This window comes from Cyprinus carpio, chromosome B9, assembly GCF_018340385.1.
Source record: "Cyprinus carpio isolate SPL01 chromosome B9, ASM1834038v1, whole genome shotgun sequence".
NCBI classification, from domain to species: Eukaryota; Metazoa; Chordata; class Actinopteri; order Cypriniformes; family Cyprinidae; genus Cyprinus; species Cyprinus carpio.
This window is the reverse complement of record NC_056605.1, coordinates 26,293,559-26,302,782: the sequence shown is the minus strand read 5'-3', so window position 1 is coordinate 26,302,782 and position 9,224 is coordinate 26,293,559.

Sequence of the window (9,224 nt, the reverse complement as noted above, 5' to 3'; positions counted from 1 at the left end):
TTAGGCAAGAGCACGGCGCTACTTAAGAGTGATTCATTTGATGTCTTGTTGTGCTTTTTCAAGGTGATATGTGGTTTTTGATTTTGTATTTTTTTTTAAGCTCTAATCTAACTAGTGAATTGCTTTATGCTTTTTAGTTACACTACTGTTCTTTTATTTAATAATTTATTAAGAAATTCCTTGCCAATTTAAAGAAAATTCAATCTGGCAAGGATGCATTAGATTAAACTGATTAAAAGTGACTGTAAAAACTCTTATAGTGTTACAAAAAGTATCGTTGATGAAACTGAAAATGTAAATATATTAAACAAATATATACATTTTAAAATATATTAAAATAGAAAACAGTTATTTTAATATGTAATAATATTTCACAATATTACTGTTTTTAGTTTTGATTTTGTATTTTGATTTTGTATTTTTGATCAAATAAAAGAATTTAACAATAGTTTAATAAATATTTATTTGGTGTTTTTTACTCTGTTACTGCTCACAGGGAATGGCAGCATTGTGTTTTATTTTTTTAAATTTTTTAATTTTTTTAACTCACAATATATTTTACCAAATCGTTTGATATTAGACTTTATTTTATCAGTATCAGTCAATATTGTATATTATGCTCTATTTTTACATTTATATTAGTATTATTGTACAGTCTAATTTTTGTTTAAAATTAAATATTCCCTTTTAGCAATTAAAATGATTGGTTTATAATGTTTAATTTATTTAGTCAAATAAAGAACGTTAAAGGGTTAGTTCACCCAAAAATGAATATTCTGTTATTATTTACTCACCCTCGTGTCGTTCCAAACCCGTAAGACCTATAACACAATTAGACATGTGGCTTTTCCAGCATTGAACAGTTGAAAGTTTTATAGTAAATGTATGGGGCTTCGTAGACAGCAAGGGTACTATCACGATCAACGCACAGAAACGTAGCAAGGACATTTGTCCATGTGACATCAGGGGTTCAACCGTGAGTTTACAAAGAAGCGAAGAAAACTATGATAACATGATTTATTCAACAATTCTTCTCCCTGAGTTACCGTCTTCCACCATTCATACGTATTTTACGAGGTGGCTAATTTGTACGAATTCGTACGACCTCACTCATACGATTTTGTACGATTTGTCTAGACCCTAGTGATGGGAAGGTTTAGGGGCGGGGTTAGGTGTATGTCATTCATACAAATTTATACGAACTGTGCAACTCAACTCAACTTGTGCAAATCGTATGTATTTGTACGAGTGAGGTTGTACGAATTCGTCACATTAGCCACCTTGTAAAATATGTACAAACTGCCGTGAGATCAGGCTGGAATATAAGTGCATCACTTATTTTATTTTTAATACCATTAGTAGTGTCATAAAATTCAAAATTTATTTTCAGGAAATTTTCAGGAAACCTGTCTGAAAGCATTATTTTTGCAAAGGCATTTTTTGAAGCAGAAATTGACTATTTAATCTTAAGTAGGCAATCTTTATTAAGTAGCAGAATATTTGACAGCAGTCATCTTTTTATTTTTTAAACATGATACTTTTCCCCTCACTTGGTTTGCTGGGCAGCTTTCAGAGTGGTTCTGCTCATGGATCCGAGGCCTGCAGTGGCCGTGAGTGTGCAGCCGAGCGGAGAGGTTTGCGACTGAAGAATGTGGGTCATGTTTAAGTCGACTCGTGCACTGAACCCCATCATCCCATAAAGTCTTTATGCAATCCATCTGTGGCTGTCAGAGCAAGCCCGAGCATTTTGTTTGTCTCCCTGCCGCCACAAATTACTCTCCGTGCTCCCTTGGGGAGCCTCCATTAAACCTGGCTCTGAGATTTACACAAAGTCAATTTGTCTCAGTGTTTTAAAGTCCCGAATATCACCGTCGCACAGCGCCTCCGCTTTGTGTGAGAAACAAATCTGAGTTGAGTGGATCTTATCGGCCTCCTTTCTTCTTGTTTCCTCTCTCTCTCTCTCTCTGGTTGATATGAATGTGATTCTCTGGAGTGCAGTTGTGCCGTGTAAGCAGAGAGCTGTGTGTTCTGTGTGTGGTGTTTCACTGTGCAGCACTGTGGGGTTTTGCATGGCATGCGCATTCATTTATATATATATTTTTTTTTCACATTTATTCAACTCTGTATGCTATACAGCATAACCATATGACAAAGTATTATTTTCCTCACTTTCTCGCCATAAAGCACTACAGCTTTAAAGACTGCTGATTTATTTCCAACAATACATTAATGTAACCAATAATATGCTGTTGCTACATGACCTTTGATGTTTATTTTTATTTTTTTTATCCTTCAGGACCACAGATGAAACGCTCTGTTAAAAAACATTGGTATGTTTCTTCAGCATCATGATTTTTTTACTTAATTTTTTAATAAGTTAACTAGATGTTGTTGTTACAAAACAGTTTTTCACAGCTTTGCAAAAAAATGAGAACAATGAATTACGACTTATGGAAGAATTATGAATTTTGCCATATGACAATGCTGTACCACAATAGAAAACCTGCTGTGCTGCCATATGAATGTTATGCATACAATGGATCTTGTTCATATTATTACATTTACTGATTTCTTTTCAGACAAAATGAACATAAGAAATAGTGTGTGTGTGTGTGTGTGTGTGTGTGTGTGTGTGTGTGTGTGTGTGTGTGTGTGTGTGTGTGTGTGTGTGTGTGTGTGTCTTTATATTTTATCAAATTTCTTTTTATTTTATAATGGTGGTTTGACATAATGGTGTTTTTATTATTATTATTATTATTATTTTTTTAGTTCAGATAATAAGCAATTAATGAGAAGCATTTTAGTTAAAACTCAAATCTAAGTTTTGACTGCAGAACAATTTCCTTAATATGTGGCCCAAAATACATTGCTAATATAGATTTTAAAATAAATGTACATATTCACTAACTTATCTTTTGTCTCATATTTTTGGCCATTTAAAATATATTTTCTATTAGAATGCAGTTATATGCCCCTACAATTATGAGGGCAAAAATCTCACAAAATGTCACTTGCAATATCACACAAGCAAGAGTGTTGTTGTTTTCCTCCAGTTATCCAGACGATTGCAAATGTGATATTGATTTTATAAAACAGTTCAATAAACAAGTTATTTTAGACGCAATAAATTTTGTTTTCGCTCAATTAAATATATAAAAATAGTTCCAAAAAGCCACAGCAGAACTGATGTGCCTTTCTGAGCAAAACACAGTGGTGTTTTATATGAATCCATGTTTTTCCTAGTTTGCCCATTTTCAACCAGCTTTGTTTTGTTGCTAGTAGTATAAGTAAATACACAATGTGTATTCTTGTTCTGTTTCCCTGCCCCAGGACATTTCTGAAAACTACAAGTTTTCTACTGAATTTTTCATTCTTTTTTGTCCACAGCTCTTTTTCTCTGTTTTTGTCTGACTTGAGGAAAAAAGTCAGAATTGCAAGATGTAAATTAAAAAATAATAATAATTGTTTCATTGTTTTATTCAGTGGGGAAATGGGCTTCCATAGTTTTCTCTAGTAGTTTCTGTTATACTGCATTTAAAAATCACATTTCTACTGCATAAACAGCCCATTTTATTAAAACCTCATCATGCAAGTGATGAATTACCCCATTAATTTTTCCACCTGTGTCTGATCCTGTGGTAGTGGTCTATAGAGACTGTGGACGGCATTGTGTAGAGTTCTCTGCTTCCCTCTGGAGCTCCATGTTATTGGAGGCCGCATGGAATAGATGCCAAGTATTGAATGTTGAATGCAATGGGTCTTCAGACCCTGGCCAGTATCCCAGAGTTAGACAGTTGTGCTCCGCTTGTCCAGTCTCGGCCTCAGATGGCAAGGCCATGTTTGATGTGAATTGCCCTTAAAAATGGCAAGAGCTTCCTCAAAATGTCCAATCTGATCGGCTAGATTTATGCAGTTTCTAGGAATCAGTACACAGGTTTTTATCAGTCCTTCGGGAAACAGTCATGTTTACAAGTTCCCAGGCAGTGAACGCTTCCAGGGAAGAACAACTAGAATTTGCCAAAGTCTATGGCATCAAACCTCTTGACTCAAAGATTTGTTTGAGACACTTAGTAGAATGTAAACAAGGGTCTTGAGTGCAGCTTTGGCTGTTTAAATGGAATTTTGGCTATTTACTGAATACTTCACAGAAGATATTGTATGCTGCCTACAGTTATTTAAAAATAGAAGTGAAAGTGAGAGTTTTTTTCTTGATAAATGCTTGCAATACAGTATGCTACATTATTGTCACATGATCTTTTCACTTTGCCTGGACATGGCAATCCAGATGGCATATTGATTTTATTGTTTGTGTTATTTGTTGGTTATTTTGCATTAATTATAAATGACCTTGCACTTTCAGAAAGTACATAAATGCATTAATATATTAATATACACTAAAAATCAAAAGTTTGGAGTGATGCATTAAATTGGTCAAATGTCACGGTAAACACTTTTACATTGATACAAAACAATTATATTTGAAATAAATGTTGTTCTTTCTAAACTTTTATATGATAAAAAATGTTTTATGAACACCAAATCAGCATATTAGAATGATTTCTAAAGGATCACGGGACAATGACTGATGGAAATTCAGCTTTACATCACAGAAATAAGTAATGTTTTACGTATATTAAAATTGAGAAGTTCATTCAAATTATAATAATATTTTAAAATATTTATTTTAGAATTTTTGTTCAAATAAATGTAACCTTGGTGATGGTGAGCACAAGAGACTTTATTCAAAAACTTTAGAATATCTTAACTTTTTTGTTCTTTTTTAAAAAAACAGAATATATATATATATATATATAAAAAATAAGTTCTGTGTAAATAAAACTTTTATTTATTTATTTAAATGTCCTGATCAGTTAATCAGTCAAGAAAGAAGTGAAGTCACGGCTGGAAATGGAAGGCCAAACATTGCATTGTGGGATGCATTGTGCAAAGTATGATTTGTTGTATAAAATTTGAATTCTTCAGCATTTTCTATGCACAATTATTCCTGCTAATAGTGTATTACAACTATGAAAATGTTGCAAATTTCTTCTCTCTATTATCTGATTCTAGATTGGCCTTAAAGGCCTCATAAAACAAAGTGAAACTATGGTTGAAACTCTTCTTTGGACGTTCCTGACCAGAATCCTCTGCAGTGTGGATCTGTCTTTGTGCGATCCCAGTCTCAAGCTGAGGCTGTGGCCTTGCAATTTATTTAGTCTCCCTCCATTCCATTTCTCCTTCTTGAAGAGCAAAGGCCCGTCCCTAACAAGACTGTGCTGAGCAATGAGAAAGTGGGCGGTCAGCAGCTGGAGGCCGAGATGTCACGGCGGCTGAGCCCAGCTGGAACATCTGTCCCCTGCACTGGAGCTTCTCTGTCAGGGGACGGCTCTGCCTCTGTGTCACATTCAACCCCCTTCAGGGAGAAGAAAAGACCCTCTGTCCCACTGGGGGAAAGAGACGCAGCTCAGTCTTAAGTGTGAGGCATCTTTATTCTCACGTACTCTCTCCATCGCTCTCCCTCTCTCTCTCTCTCTCTCTCTCTCTCATTGCCGCAGTTCTCAGCTGGATTTAATTTGGGAGCAGATAGCAGTTTTGTCACGAATGGCGCTCTGTGGTCATCTGTAGTGTTGCTGTGGTTTCCACAGGGCCGAAGCCTTTTGAGATGATCTTTGTGCTGCTGTGGGGTGGGGTGTGCAGAAGAATAGCATTTCTCCATCTGTTGTCATGGTGTTGAATTGTGTGCAGATTCCACAGCGTAGCTTGAGAGATTTGCTGTCGGTTAATGGACTTCTTTTGCTTAAGGAAACACTGTCAGGGTATTTGTGTGCCCTTCAGGGGCCTTTTACTTTTATGGCTGCTTTAAAGTTATGTTTCAACTCAACTTCCTTTAAACATTTGTCTTTTTTATTGTATTTTGGGGCCTTTTGCTTCTTCTTTATTGTAAAGCAGCAGAGAAAAGACGAGAAATTATGGGATAGAATGAGAGAAGGGGAATTGGATGAGTCATTATTCTCAAGTTAACCCCTTCAGGGCTTCACATTGAGGTCCTGATCACCTTATCAGTGTCATTAGTTTTGTTTTGCAGTAATGACTGGCTGACTATAGATTATTTCTTACATAAATCTTAACATGAAAGGAAAATGTGGATTAGTATGCCAATGATCCTCAGTCAGCCTCAGTTCAGTACTATAATTTAACTGGTTTCGTCTTTTTATTATAATTTTATTAAATTTTTAATGGTTATTCATATTGCTGTTGTAGTCATTTATATAAAATATTCATGAAATATTAAAATAAAATATTTATTTTTTCATATTTATAAGTAATATTATAATGTAATGACGTAGCTGGTGTATAAATACATAATTTATTGCGTTTTATTACATTTATATATTAACCCTTTTTTCATTTCAAAGTGATGAGAATGAGACTCTTTATAAAAGTATTGACAGTTGGGGCTCAAACGAGTTTAGCCTAATAATCTTGAAAATTTAAAGGTTACTGCTACAATTTATATTTATTTGATCTGATTGTATTGGAAATTAATTTTAATTTAATTTTATTTTATATATTGACCCTATTTTTATATTATTTTATTTTTATACTCTTTTTATATCATAATATTTTTATTTTATTTTTATTTGTTATTTGTTATTTTTTATTCATTGTATCCATGACACCTCCTTGTTCTATGGCCAGACAGAAAAAAATCTGTTGAATATTTGGTTGCCTTGCCAGTGCTAGCATGCTCCATTTCATTCTTTTACTTGTATATTTAGTTGTTCATTTGACGGCAGCCATTTAAAATTCATTAAATAAATCCCATGCTTATGGGTCCAGTGCTTGAATGGCCTCTCTTGAAGATGAGCCTCTAATAAGAAGCCGTCTTTAATCCCTCACACCCAGCGTTCAGCTTCTTGAGGCCATGAGAGCTTTAAACTAATGTTACACATCACAGAGGTTGATAGATTGGTCTGCAAGGCTCCCGCTCAAATCAAATATGACCCTGGCTCATTTAGACTGACTCCAATTATGAATGGAGTGAATTAATTCAGTGATGCTTTGCCTAATGAAATGTGATTCATATGGTTGTTTTAAGGCAGAGATGGGACATTAATCAATGGCTCATCCACCTGATTGACTGTTTGTAAATCGGGCCGTGACCTCCCACTCATGAGTTTGGAATTGCTGGAGCTTTCCGCCGTATTCCGTCATAAAATATGGATATTCCTCCTCACTCCAGTATGTGATTTACAGAGCTCTTCTCCGCATGAACACACAACTTTACAGTCAAACAGAGCCTAAGGTAAAGTAGGACATCTTTCCAAGCCTCTATAGCAGTTAGATCTTGAAAAAAATGATCTGTAATACAGCATCATTACAGTGTCATTACAAAAAGCGTGCCATATAAAGACGCTTAAGTTTTTAATGTAACATCATTTGCATAGATCTCAACAACTTCTGGATAGGGGCCTTGGGAAATAGGCATACGCTTCTGCTTCTCAGCAAGGACCTTGTGTGTGTGTGTGTTTGAGACAAACCAGCTCACTGAAAGAAGTGCACCCCAAGGAAGCCAGTGCTGATTGCATGATTGCATTCAAAATCCTTCCTTGCTGCAACTGAGTCCCTCCCTTAAGCTCCTCTCTTTCCCTCCACCAGATGATCCAAATTAAATGTTGACTCTCCGTCTCTCCTTGAAGACAGTGCAGTGGAAACACATCTCTGGACTGTTGAATACGATGGCAGCTGGTGATTCTCAAGAGCTTGGAAACACAGATGTCACAATGGCGGCATAATGTGTCCTTGATTCTATTTTTATGTAGGTCAATTAGTCAGTTTATTATGTTGTCTGTTGTTCCCAAAAGCAAAACACACACATACACTGATGGTGAAAAAAAAAAAAAAAATCTGTTTATATATATATATATATATATATATATATATATATATATATATATATATATATATATATATATATATTCTTTTATGCTCACCAAGGCTGACCAAAAATACAGTAAAATAGTAATATTGCGAACTATTACTACAATTTAAAAGAACTATTTTCTGTTTTAATAAATATTAAAATGTTCTTGTAATTCCTGTGATGCACAGAATTTTTAGCATCATTACTCCATGTCTTCAGTGTCACATGATCCTTCAGAAATCATTCTAATATGCTGATTTGCTACTTAAGAAACATTATTATTATTATTATCAGTTCTGAAAACAGCTGCTGCTGCTGCTGCTTAGTATTTTTGTGGAAACTGTGATAGACTACTATACAGAAGTTAGAAAAAAATAAATTAATATTTTTATTCAAAGGATGCATTAAATTGATCAAAAATGACAGTAAAGACATGTATAATGTTATAAATGATTTCTATATAAAAATAAAATTATATATATTCTTTCTAAAATATTCTAAAAACCTGAAAAGAAGTAATACTGCTGGACGCTTCAACTGTTTCTAGCTAGGATAATAATAAACCTTTTACTTGACAGCAAATCAGCATATTAGAATGATTTAAAACTGATTGAATGATTTACAATTCAAATCATATTAAAATTAAAAAGTTGTAGTATTTCACAATATTATGTTTTTTTACTGTAGTTTTGATCAAATAAATGCAGCCTTTGTGAGCATTTCAAAAATCTTACCTACTCCAAACTTTCAAACTACCTTTTCTTCACTGGAATTGTGAGTGATGATGTGCATGGCCCCATATCAACAACAACAACAAAAAAAAAGGTACACCTACATTTGCCAAAATGCAAAAGTCTGTAATTAAATGATTTCATTATAAGTGTCTTGAATCTAATAATCCCAAAACCATAATCTGAGATAGTTTATCCAAATTAATTTTACATCTCTACTGTATGCCAACAGTCATCTCATTTGTTTCTATTTTTATTCCTCCTAAGGAGCAGACAGGCGGCAGCACACTCCCTGTGTTTTTCTCTGGGGGTTTTCATGGCTGTAAGTGAGAAGAACACTCTAATGAAGATAGCCAAAACAGTCTTGCTCAAAACCAAGCACAGCCCTCTTGGGTCTGAACTCTTATCAGAAAGAGCTTTATTGCCAAGTATGCTTGCGCATACAAGGAATTTGTTTTAGTGACATAAGCTTCCAGTACACAAAAGACAACAACACACAGTCAAAAAAATAAAAAAATAAAAAACCCTTTGCAGATAAATAAGTGTATAAACAATTGTGCTATAAATGA